The sequence below is a fragment of the Diabrotica undecimpunctata genome, chromosome 3, assembly GCF_040954645.1.
Source record: "Diabrotica undecimpunctata isolate CICGRU chromosome 3, icDiaUnde3, whole genome shotgun sequence".
Classification (NCBI taxonomy): Eukaryota; Metazoa; Arthropoda; class Insecta; order Coleoptera; family Chrysomelidae; genus Diabrotica; species Diabrotica undecimpunctata.
This window is the reverse complement of record NC_092805.1, coordinates 68,749,098-68,763,329: the sequence shown is the minus strand read 5'-3', so window position 1 is coordinate 68,763,329 and position 14,232 is coordinate 68,749,098.

Below are 14,232 nucleotides of genomic sequence, written 5' to 3'. Positions count from 1 at the left end.
TTAGATTGCCAGGTTGCATTATGTATTCAATGTTTTCCATTATTTCATAATAAAAATGTTTAATTCATGTGTTATTTTCTGTGGTCGATTATGGAACCACAACTAAATTTAGCAAAGTCAACATACCTAATCAGGCTGTGGTCGAAATTTCAACCACCTAAAAAAACAACAAGGAGTGAAAATAAAATGAAAATACGAATGAAAGTTCAATAACGGATCATTCCTTATCTATAATCTGCAAAGAATTTGTTTATATTACCAAAAAATAATTCTGCCCTATAAAGGGTTAAATTTTCTTCAGCAGCCTTTAGTAATGCCTCCTGAATATTGCTACACTTTTCATTGACATCTTTTGATGTTAAGATTTCTTCTCCCACTTCTGTTAGATTTGAGTTAACTTGTTGGATCACTTTTTGATGTATTTCTCTTTTTCTTATCTTAATTTTGTGTAATCAAACGTTGGTTTATTTTTAGGTATTACAATCTTTTTGAGTTTCACGTAGATTCTAGCTATCAGCGGGTTATGGTCAGAGTTGACATCTGCTTCGGGGTATGCTTTTACTGCTTAAATTGAGTTTTTATATCTATTTTTGACGAATATATAGTCTATTTGATTTCTGGCTATGCGGTCTTTGTTGACTGCAGGAGATCTCCAAGTGTACAATCTTCTATCGGGTAGTTGGAACATTGTGTTCATTATTACAAAATGTTCATTTTGACAAAAATTTACAAGTCTATTACCTCTTTCGTTTCTCTCACCTAGTCCAAATTCCCCAACATATTCGTCAACTTTTTCTCTCCCGACTTTAGCATTAAAGTCTCCCATTACTATTGTAATATCTTCTTTTTTAATAGATCTTAAAAGTATGTCTAACTCCATATAAAAATGTTCTATCTCCTCTTCATCTTTATCCGCTGTTGGTGCGTATACTTGAATTCAGTTAACTTGTATGTTTGTCTTCAGTTGAACCATTATCACTAGTTTCTGTGTCTAACAAGATTGTGACTCCATAGCGATGAGTCGGATCGTTGTTTCCAGCATAATACATCATGCCGTTTTTGGTTATAAGTTTGCCGGTGTCTGGCCATTGTACGTTACTTATGCCCAGTATATTTATTTCCATTCTGGTCATTTCTTGTATTAAATTGTCTAATTTTCCTGGCTGGTACAAGCTTCTTACATTCCATGTTAAGTTTTATTGGTCTATATTTGTGTATTCTTAAACGTGGAATTTTATTATCTAAACCTTTTTAGAAGATTTTGCTTGCTAGCGACCTGGAAGGCCTCGTCTTTTACATGATTTTTTCCTTCCCTGCCGGATTTTGGTGTCCGGATTCCATGATCAGTAACGGTTTGATTTTTTTGCGTATTTGCCATGATGAATTCTGCATTCTTCTGCCGTTGACCAATTTATTGGTCCTTCCGCCTTTGGAGTCGATTTCTCAGCTCCAGGACAACCTACTGACTCATCCGCCCAACTGCTGAAGTTACCAGCTGAAGTCCGTTTGAAGAGGTTTACTCTCCGGACACTGGAACTCACTTAAGCATGGGTGTATGTTACCTGAAGTAAAATTTAATTAAAATATTAAACATCATACAATATTATTAACATCATGTACAATCGTTGGTAACACATTACATTTTAAAGGGTTTTTACCCAAATATTTTGGTGGCTCAGGCATGGTAACCTGTATTTTAACCTGATGATGGAACAGTTGTTACGAAATCGTTCGTGCTTTTAATGTTGCCCTTTTAAGGGTTTTTATAAAATAAAATATACCCACATACAAAGACTAACCTCTTTTTCTTATTGTATTATACATTTTTAGAATCAGCTCAGCAAGGGAAATTTATAAATTTGAAAAAAAATGGGGGTTCCACTTTAAAAAAATGGTGATGACGTTATGATACGAAGGTGGTTCATCCTGTATATTAGATTATATCTTGAAAAAATAGTAAATTAAAATCAAAAATCAACCTATTTCAGGAATTTCTAATCATCTTCTTTTTCAAGTGCCATCTCCGCGGCGGAGGTCGGCAATCATCATAGCTATTCGGACTTTTGAGACGGCTGCTCTGAAAAGTTCATTTGATGTACATCCGTACCACTCTCTCAGGTTGCGCAGCCATGACATTCTACGCCTCCCTATGCTTCTCTTTCATTGGATCTTTCCCTGCATAATCAGTTGGAGCAAGGTGTATTTCTCTCCACGTGTAATATGTAAATTTCTAATAATAATGTTTATGTAGCTAATAATGAATTTATGCGTTATTTTATGGACGCACTGTATAAAAAGATGTTGTTGACAGTTTATAACAGTAGAGGCCATTCCTAAAGCGGCCTCCTGTTGCAAAGAGTACGACCGTTAATTAAATTTAAAATATATTCAATGGTGTTCAATGGTTGAATTGCAGAGGTTTGATCGGTCAAGACCGTGGACATCTTATCAGTTTTTCACTGCTTTGATCCTCACCCACAAATTACATGTGAATTTGAGGTTCACCTGATAACAGATTAGTCACTACCTGGTACAAAAAAGAAATGGCTATCAACCGTTTCTTAAATTACCATTCGACACACCCAATCAGATATAAACTTAACCTGGTACAAGCCCTTAGATTTAAAGTACACACTTTGACACACCCGCTTAACAAAGAAGAATCTCTCAATCTACTGAAGTCCATTCTCATAGATAACTCATTTTGCAAAAGCTTTACACAAAATACAACCACTTAACAGGACATTCATGGAATCTTTAAAAGTCATGTACAGCGAAGAAATTTGACAATGGTTATGACATGATAACCAGCCTGTTAGTGCTTATGATGTAATGGAGCTTTTTGGGAGAGCCTACAATAAATGTGATAGACTGAGACCATTAATGACGTCAGCGTTACTAAAATTTTTCCTATTAACAGAAACATATTCACGAAATCTGAGTATTGTGAAAGCACGCAAGAATCAAGAGATTGTTTCAAATTCTACCATTTCTCAGGGTCTAGATGAACAAAGAGAGTTAACTTCCAGTGAAACTGAATTGAATAGTGTTGAAGTTAATCTGGCTGTACCACCAACATCAAGAGTATCTGATTTAGTTGTTCCACCAAAGTCATCTGAATTCTATCAAGCTAACCTGTTATCTTCAGAGAAACAAAACTCTACTCAGAGACAACCTTAGAATGGACATGAAGCACAGCAAAATTCTTTTGATATAAGCCCATTTCGTATCAATTCTATATTAAAAAAGAAGAAAGAGCTTCCACTAGAGGACGTAAAGCAACCAGTTCAACTCGTATAAATTCTTCTCCTTACAAATCGCAATTAGAAAAGGCTGCAACAATTAGAGAGGAGAAAATAACTAAGGCCAGTAAACAAACAGCACGTGGTAGAGGTCGGCACGAGGAGCCTCCTGGCTGACGTTGAGTGTGCAGAGGCAGAAGAAGACAACTACATATGCGACTATTATCGTACTGGACTGTCAAGTATTATATTTTAAGTGTAAAATTACAATTTGGTTCATTTAAATTGTTAGTGTTATTATTTTTAAGTGTTACTTAAAATTTCCTCTAATATTTTTTTATGGAAAACATTAGAAAAAAAATTTTCTCAAACTCACAAAAATGCAATGTTTGAGAAAAAAATTTTTTACGCCTACAAAACTTGATAACAAAATATAAGTAATCACCTATGTGGAACATAGCAAGAAAAGTATTGTAAAATGTTTTCTTATTTTTTTTTTTTCATTTGAATTTTTTTTAAATTCAAAAACGAAGTGGGGCCCCGGATTTAGGCAACTTCCTCTGGTATTTTGAGTTTTGAAGTTTATAGTTGTCGTTCTGTTAAAGCATTGTAAAGAAGTTGGTGTTGAATAAAGTTATTTAAAAGAAGTGTAACAATATATAACTATACGATAATTATGATTTATAGTGTGATATAATAAAACTATATGTTGAACATAAACATAACGACTATTAGAAAATTTAGGTACCTTGTATGCAATCAGGAATAATACTGTCATGCTTACCTCTAACCATAAACTAGATCGTGTAAATATTCCAGAGCAAGAAATCCTTCCCTCTTGAGCTTTGTTAAAATATCGTCAACCACTATCGATCACAGTAGTAGAGGTGATGACATTACTTCTTAAAGAAAACTTTCCCCGCTCTCCCCAGAAAACTTGTGGGACTTAAGTATCTGATAGCCCATTTGATTCTATTATTTGGGAAGATTTTCCCCGCTAAACCCTTTGATATCCATGATGATGTGTATAAAGATTCAGTTGTTGCTTCATCTTCAATAAATATTTAACCAGAAAGGTGAGGTATCTTATACTTTCAGTTCAATGTTGTACATCGCGAGGGGAATTAATGATCTATTCACAAGATTGTTACGTAAAACTCGATATAGATAATATATAAGCCTTAGCTGAACCTACCTTGTAGGTATACAAAGATGCTTATTATTATTATTAAAAAAAATTGTTCTAATACTTATCTATTCATTTTAAAATAACTACTATTTTAATGGGAATAAGCCACAATTGTAGGTTTAAAAAAAGTTTATTGACGTTTCAAATTCTACTTCGGAAATCGTTCTCCAAATATAAACAATAATAAATTAAACAAATTTTGTTTTTTGTTACTTGGTAAAAAATTATTGTAAAAATATGTAAACACGCATGGGAAAATGAATACAGGGTTCAATGAAACGATTCAAGTATAGTCCTAAAAGAAACAGATGGCAAAAAGAGAAAAACCGAAGAAGCGGCTCTAATTTTATGCTAAATGAGACCAATTGTGTCACAAATTCCTCGGCAGAATGCAGTAGGATCTGGTTACCCATAATAAAAGAGGAAGTTAATAAAAGGAAAATACCGCTATTAGTAATTCAGTAACATATCAAGGATGCATCATTAATATTTTTTAAATAACATACATATAAAATCAGAATTTGGTGTTTATTGAGAGTAAACTAAAGGTAAGACCAAATACTTACCACGTCGGGATAGTATTATGAGGTTTTTTCCTGGTTTTTTTCTCATGATTTATTATACTAACAGGAGAACTTTACTGTTATCATGGCATGTGGTTACCTTTTTAAAGACGGATCACATACTATGATTTTTTCTAACGAATATTCTCAAGTTAAAGTTGATTTTATGTAATCGAATGAACTATCCTACAATAAAGTGGTCCCCGGAATGCAACTTAGCAATATTGGCAATATCATTTTACAGTCGTCTACTTTTAAATGTATAATATATGTCTGAATAATTGTCAATATAAATGAGTCGGATAAAATTAAATTAGTGGAAATTAAAACGTCAATAAACTTATTTCAACCTTCAATTTTATTGTGGCTTATTCTTATTAAAATAGTAGTTACTTTAAGATGCCACAAGAAAAAGCTTTAGAACAATTATAAATATTTTGACAAATATTTTTTGCTATTTGAAAATAAATGTACAAAACATACAAAATTAAACATAATTTTTCTCAAATAAACTATGTACTTTATAACAATAAAGAAGATATATATGAATAAAAGACCACCGATGCCGTACCGGTCTGAAATCTTGAGTTCGCTTCCACTCCACACAAGACATACTGGGTGGAGAAGTTCTCATCGCCGAAATGACACACCTCAAAAAGCTAGGGCCGCTAGGGGACGTATGTTTCTCATCTGAGACTATTCTCCTCTACTAACTCAGGACAGACTTAGTTGTGAAGTTTTCATAATATTTTAAGAACTTAAGTTTTAGTTATAAGTTCAATGTCAGAATTATTTTGAAAATAAGTTTGAGAGATTGACTCATGCGATTAATTAGTTTTACATGATAATATATTCAGTTTGTTGAAAATAAAATAAATAGAGGGAAGTAGATGTCAGCCATATTTGTGAAAATATTCCAAGTTCGTAAGTGTAGTTATAGATGTGTGTCAGCTTTGCTGCATTATTCTGAATCATCTCGTTGTTTTGTTTTTTAAGTCACTCTGATCGTGTTTGTTTTTGGGCCCGGGGCTTCCCCATTTTTGCTTCCCCGTTTTGGGTGATCGATTTTTGGTTAATGTTACGCAATGCCTTTGTATTAAGAAAGAGTCGATATTGAGGTGTGAAGTTCTTTTTCTCCAATTATTATGTATTATAGTAGGTGGTTTTTAAAATTTTTTTGAATATCGTCGTCGTGGATGTGAAGAGAGCTAACCCACATTTTCTTAAAAATGAGCTAACTGCAGCATCGCAATCAGAAAGAAAGATTTTATAATGTAGTGAAGAGATCTAAGTGAATATGTTGTTTCAAATGGTTTATATTCTAAAGTGTGAAAGGACGCTAAGTGAATTCACAATCCTTATTTTTTGAAGTGAAGTGATCTATGCCACTTACCACCACCGGGTTCTGAAAATATTGTCAGTGGTGAACAGAGCTATCAGACGCTTGAGCTTAGTGTGCAAATAACAACAGACAGACTGGGGTTTGCTGTTAAAGCAAAATCTCATGGTACTCGATTGTAACAATTATTAAATTTATTTTATTTGAAAGCTTCTTTGTCTGCGAGTAGTTATAATCGTAAGATAATTTTATTGCTGTTCATTTATATTGATATACAATTTTTATGTAATTGAGCTTAGGTTTAAGACAAGTGGGTGTACGTGTACAATCTACAGATGATAATAATATTTCTGATTGGGTACATTGATTTGAGTGTAAAATCTTGTTGCAAAGAAAAGTTAAATCAAATTAAAAACGTACAATGTCGTATTTATCACAAATAGTAATAATAAAATAATAAAATCCCACATAATCAAAAGGAGGTAGTACGTAATCACATTAAATCACTACCGGTGATTGATTCTCACTATTGTCGAAGTTCAACCAAAAGGAAATACTTAACTTCTGGTTTATCTGAAAAACGACTTTACCAGGATTATTTAAAATACTGCGAAGAGTATCAGGAAGATGATTCAGTGTCGTTTTATTATTATAAACATATATTCAGCACCGAATTTAACTATGGTTTCCATAAACCAAAAAAAGACCAATGTAGCTTTTGCACGCAATTCACAAAAAAAAACCGAAGACGAAAAAGAAAAACATCAAGATGAATACAATTTACATCAACTTCGAAAGAAGGAGGCTAGAGAGCATAAGAAAATTGACAAAGATCGTGCTAAAATTGATAATATTTTCAGCACCTTCACTATGGATATGAAAAAGCTTTTACTGACTTCCCAATTAGAAGTGGGGCAATTATATTATAAACGGAAACTAAATACCTATAATTTTACGGTGTATAATCTCAAAACTACTGTTGCTATTAACTACATGTGGCATGCATTGAATGGTACAAAAGGATCATCAGAAGTAGCTACATGCTTATGGAACATGCTTTCTGAGCTACCATCTGAAGTGAGTGAAGTAACATTTTATTCTGATACTGTAATAGGTCAAAATAGAAATTTCATTTTATCTGCAATGTTTGTAAAAGCTTTGTCTTCTTTTAATAATTTGCAAATTATTAATCAAAAATTCATTGAATCCGGACATTCCAAAATGGAATGCGACAGCGTTTATTCTGCGATTGAAAGTAGGGGACGAAAAATAAATATATATGTGCCTGACGGCTGGTGCCTCTATACGTCGTTAAGGAATTAGATTACAGTCATTTTATAGATTTTAAAACTTACAGCGAAAAATTAATTATTAACAAAACAAAGACAGTCGATGACGATGTTATGAAGTGGCTAAATATCAAATGGCTGCAATATAGAATAGAACACCTTGATATAATCTTCTATAAAACACAACTTAGTCAGGTAGACTTCAAACAATTGTGCATTCGTTGAAACACTCGAGTTGAAAACAATGTTTTCAGTGAGGTTCCGAAACTTTATCCTTCTGCTTTAGGAATAGAGCCTAAGAAACTAAAAGATCTACAAGATCTTTCTAGGTCAAGTACTATCCCAGCCACCTACCATGATTACTACCTCCGACTTTTAAAACCAATAGAGAGAATCGCTGCAGACGATTCGGAATCCAAGTAGCGATAAAATAATAAGATTTCTGTATATTCACTGTTAAATAATATTCAATGTTAAAGACTAAAAACTAAATTAAATTTATTATACTTTTGTGTTATTTTTGTATCCAAAATTAAACATTTTAAGCATAATATCACCTTGTATTATTTAATTTCGTAGACTTAGATCTTTTCACACAACAAAAAACCAGTATGACTCGTGAAAAGTTATCTAGTGGTGAATGGAGCTAAGTGAACGAAACCCTTCTACCCTCATATAAATCAATGTTTTATTAGTGTTTGGTTCAGTACAAAGTAGGTAACAATTTGTTTGATAAATCCTTTAGGAATAGTTCAATGAGCAGGAAAGTTATAAGCTAAAATGTATTTTTTCCTGGACATGGTAATCTAAATTGCTCATTATCTCGAAACTGACTTTTGTTGGTTAGCTCTCTTCACATCCACGGCGACGTTATATTGAACTTATGTTTTAATGCAATCCTTTCATTTCACGAAACCTTTGTTCCATCCTTTTGCTCCCTTAATCTCATACAATATTTATCGATAAGTCTCTCTATGTTAAAACTTATCCTTAAATTCCCACCTGCTCCTTTGTTAAATAAGGTCTTATCTGCATTCCAATTTTTTTTCTTTATTCTATGTTTTGCTGGTTTTATTATTTTATATTTTATTCAAATTATTTAAATTGTTTTAGGTATATATAAGAATTGTTATACCTACTAGTTTATTTCTTATCTACAACTATTGCTATTTATTTTAAATATATGTGTACCTATTTTAAAGAACCAAATTCTTACATCTTATTTAAAAGATTTTTCTATGAGTCCTTCCACTAGCTGATTAAAGATGAATATAAATCAACTCATAAAACTTACGTCATACAGTTACCCATACAACGTTCGGCTTAAATATGCGACAGAAAACAAATTCGTAAAAAAATTGTTAATAATCAATTACGATCTGTAAAAAAGAAAATTAATTTTTCATATTTGTGACATTCTACGTTGATAAATTACAATTATCGTAGAAAAGAAGTCAAAAAGACTAACCAATACTAAAATTTTTCAAAGCAGTGACGTCCATGATTTTATTAAGGAATAGGAAACAGTATTTTTCTTACTAAAATATAAAAAATTAATTTACTGTGAAAAACACACACACGAACTCAATAATTTGTCGGAATAGATTGAATTATGATAAATTGGGTTGTACAGAAAATCTTAGTTCTTCCCAGTTCGATGTGTACATGTAGGTACTTTACTCTATCCGATTTCTCCAAAATTCTAGAATACCAATAAGTCTTTCTAAGAGCTGGCAATAGATATATCTGAAAATACTGAAAAACCTCTCCCAGAAATTTTAGTCGTATTACAAAAGTATGCATTATGAAGTGTCTTGTTCGTTACAAAAGTAAAGTTTATCTCTTTGAGATAATATATCAAAGACAGTGGCATTTGACACATTTTTAACAAAATTACACACCACAAGTTTTGCTCATCGTGAGCCCTAATATGAGATCTGTTATAATAATTTTTTGATTATTCTCAAAATGGACCTATTTTAGATACCCGAAGGCTATCTCCAGTTTTTTATTAAAAACCAGTTCGTGACAATTTATTTACATCAATTAAAATATTAAACTTCTTGTTTTAATTATAATTGAAAATATTACAAAAGCTAAGAATAAATATTATCTAATACTAATGTAAAAACAAAGACATTTTAAAAAATATAGCATATGATCCAAAACTTACAGAGGTTCTGTTGATTGTATAGCAAATTAGATTTTACATTTTTTGTTTTGACGTTTTGATTTTCAATTCGGAAATGGTTTTCAAAAAATTAAGAAATTTTCAACATGTGATATTTACCAATTGTCATTTTGTAGCAACCAATTTGACAGGCAAACATTTGTAGACAAACAACCATGTTTTTAATTGAAATTCCGAGTGCGATGTCGTACCCTTAGATTAATATGATATGCCGCTTATTTATCCTAAGAATTAGTGGTCTTCGGTTCCAAGGCTGTATATTGTTTCTTTGAGTAGTATTTGTTTTTACGATTCTTAGGTTACTAACCTTGCCAATCAACCTCCACATTTTATCCGAGCTTGAGTCCGGCTGTGGTAACCGCAGAGCTACTCAATCCACCCCGCAATCACCCAAGGCAGGTCTGGTCTTCTTTCGGTCCCTATTTGCTAAAGGTGACGATAATGAATCACCAATCCAGAGGTGACGACAAACGAAGAAATAACTATTGAGGAGGAAGAGGCAAAGGAAGCATTAAGGAAATTAAAAAATAGAAAATCACCAGAAGAGGACAGAATACCGAACGAACTCCTAAAGTACGGAGGACCAGATCTGACCAAACAACTATTAAAACTAATCCAAAAAATAATAGAACAACAAAAAATTCCTCATGAATGGAGATCAAGCATCTTAATACCTCTCTTAAAAAAGAGAAACCAATCGGACCCGGAAAATTACAGAGGAATTAATTTATTAAACATAACACCAAAATTAACTACCAAAGTGATAACAAATAAACTGAATAAAATTGAAACACTATTAGAAGAACAACAAGGTTTCAGGTCGGAAGCTCTATTTATAATGAGGCAAGTGCAAGAAGAGAAATCGTTAGAATACAACAAACCGGCATATCTATGTTTCGTGGACCTTTGAAGGCATTTGACTAGGTCAAATTAAAGGACGTTATTCACGTATTGTACGCAAGATAGATACCTCTAGGAATAATCAAAACGATCGAAAATATTTACCAAAGCAACACAATAAAAGTAAAAGTGGAAGAAGAACTAACCGACCCTATTGAAGCTGGCAATGGGATAAGACAGGAAAATTCCCTGAGTCCTCTATTATTCAACCTGATTATGGATGAAATAATAAAATAAGTAAGAACTCAAAAGCATACCAAATGGGAGAAAAACAACTTAAAATAATCTGCTATGCAGACAACGCCATACTACTCTCTCAAAGTGAAGACGATTTACAACGTATGCTGCACCAACTTAATATAATCTCTAGAAAATTTAACATGTTAATTTTCCCAAAAAAGACAAAATGCATGGTTTAAATAGCAAATTTACTATGATGTAAATTGGAGCTGGAAGGTGAGATGATAGAACAAGTGATACGAGTTTACATATCTAGGCATCACATTGTCTAGCTAAGGAAAGCTCGAAACTCAAGTGGAAGATTAAGTGAATAAAGCAAACAGAGCCGCAGGCTGCGTGAATGAAACAACTTGGAGAAATAAAAATATCGGGAAAGTAATGAAAGGCAGAATTTACAAAACAGTCATCAGACCAATAATGACATACACGGCAGAAACACGACCTGACACAGGGAGGACAAAAGGGATGTTAGAAACAGCAGAGATAACAACACTTGGAAAAATTGATGGCAAGAAACAATGGGCCAGAGGTAGAAATACAGATAAACGACGTAGATACAAGCTGGAAAACATCAAGAACTGGGTAAGAAATAGAAGAGTAGAATAGAACGATCATATAAGCTGAATGACAACAAATATAGTAGTAAAGACGGCAAGAAACGGATCCCCAATAGGAAGACGATCAGTAGGAAGACCACGAAAACGATGGAACGACTGAAAACTTACTGGAGGAACATTGAAAAACGGACAAAGTCATGTCTACATAAAAAGAAGAAGAAAAGGAAGAACTGGCGGTTTTTCCCACATAAAAATTGTTGCATTCGTATTATTATAATATATTGTATTATATTGTATTTCTAAGGTATTTTATAAACTCAGTTCTTTGATCTCCCCTGTGTATTATTTGGTTTGGTTTTGGAAATAATAGGTCTTAGTGTCTTGGTTGTTTTAAATGTTGTTGTATTTATTTCATATCCTTTTTAATTTTTATGATAAACCCTTTACATATGCTATTGTCATCATCAAATCCGTTCTTGTGATCATTTCTAAATTGAATTTAGTGTTATGTTGTCACCTGTCTTTAATTTCGTAAAATTGAAGACAGTGACTTGTTTATAAATGACAACAGATAATAAGTTTTTGTCAAGACCTGTGTTAGCCGGTTTTTTTAATTATTGTAATTTCGTCATGATTAGCCGTTTGTCCATTTCATCATCATTAGCCGTTTGTAGGCCCAAAAGTCCACTGCTGAACATAGGCCTCCCGTAAATAATTCCATTGCATCTAATCTTGAGCAACCTGAATCCAGTTGTGCCGAATGGGCTTGATGTCGTCCGATCACCTTGTTAAAGGACGTCGTCTATTACGATAAACATCGTGTCTAGGTCTCCATTCTAAAAATTTTTTGGTTCACTTCCATCTCTAACTCTGGCAACATAAACCGCTACATTTCAGCGTTGTAATTCTTTTAACTGCATCCTTAGCACCAATTGTAGTTTAATCACATGTAAGTAACTAAAACTCATAGACCTTAATACAACAATATTCTACCTAATAAAGAGAAACGCTTAGAGCAGAGATGAAAAATTTGGGCTATTTTCGAGATTTGGTTCGTTGGTTCGTTATAACATATATATTTGTGTTAAAGACAGATTTATCAAACATTCAGGATATAAGATTCAGGATCGATTTGATTATGTGCAATTCGAAAATAGATTCCTCATTCAGCTGTACATAATTTTATAGTTGTATTTAATGTAAGATCCTGAAATACTTCGTCTTGAATTATTAATTAATTTTAAATGTATGAGCATATGCAGAACGTAAATATACTCAAGTAATAACCCTAGTCTTAAAATTCAGACGCTTCGTTTATTAATTCTAGTTCGGTTTCTGTGGAGAGAAAAGTATGCCAGTCGTGTATCATGGATAAATATCACCATATCTCATCAACCTTTAGTTTCTTTACATGCTTTTATGTAATAGAGTATCTCCTAAAATATTTTGAATTTCAAGAGGGGGTCATTTGAAACGTTTTTTTTACAGTGATTCCTGATCTCAAGTATTCTTTCACTGTATGTAATGAATGAAGATGCTCTGATTGCTACTTCAGATATTATTGTTGAGTCCTTTAGTTTCTTACATGCTTTTATTTAATAGAGTATTTATTAAAATATTTTGAATTCTAAGAGAGGGTAATCTGAAACGTTTTTTTACAGTGATTTCTGATCTCAAGTGTTCTTTCACTGTATGTAATGAATGAAGATATTCTGATTGCTACTCTAGACATTAGTCTTCGTATCTACTACCTCGAATACTTCATAATCTGTTTATGTATGTGCTAGTATTGTTTCGAGGCATATTTTGAAGTTTTTGTAACTTGTGTATGCAATGGCCTTTAATTTGTAACTTTTAGTAAGTTTTTTCATCAAATAAAATCTTTTAATTATTTTTATTTTAATCTTTGTCTTTTACATTAATGGAGATTGGCGATTAACTTCGCAAAACCGGCATGATGTTCTTATAAGTTCTTCGAAGCCTAGATCGGTCCATCTTCCAATGTCTGTCATCATGGACTGCATTTTATTTTAATACTGCGTCTTCACTATATTTAACCCTTTATAAATAATTGAAGGATGTAGTATTAAACGGTGGATGAGCTGTCTTATTAGTTAATTTAAAATTCGGTTCTTCTGTCTCCTTTACTTATAAAGATTTGTGTTAATTTTTCATTTTTTTTTATCAGATAATATATATATTATTTATATATAATTTTAATAGCTTAAATTTTTCCACTTCGTATTGTACGACTTAATCTTTTGGAATCTTTCTTATACATGAAGTTGCCTAAAATATTTAGTATACAAGAACGAAATGCAGAATCAAGACCAATTTTTAAGAAAAATCTATAAAGTTGCAAATACATAGTTTCCAATATAACAATGTTTCTCTTGATAACACAAATGATTATTTAAACACAATTGTAGGAAACTTTAATTAAATTAAATTGTTTTTAATTTGTTTTTTTTTATTAAAGAACTATTTTCTATGAAAACCCCAGTTTTACTAGGCAATTTCGGCATATAAATGCCTAGCATATTTATATCTAGCATTTTTTTTCGAAAATTCTTGAAAGAACGAGATCGGAAAAGTATACATTTTGTATTTAAAAATAATGATTTTTATTATTTGACATGTTATCATCCCCTACAGTCACGAACAACGACTTCTTAATATGTCAATATTAAAGGCATCCAGGTCCTTGATAACGCGGATTTGG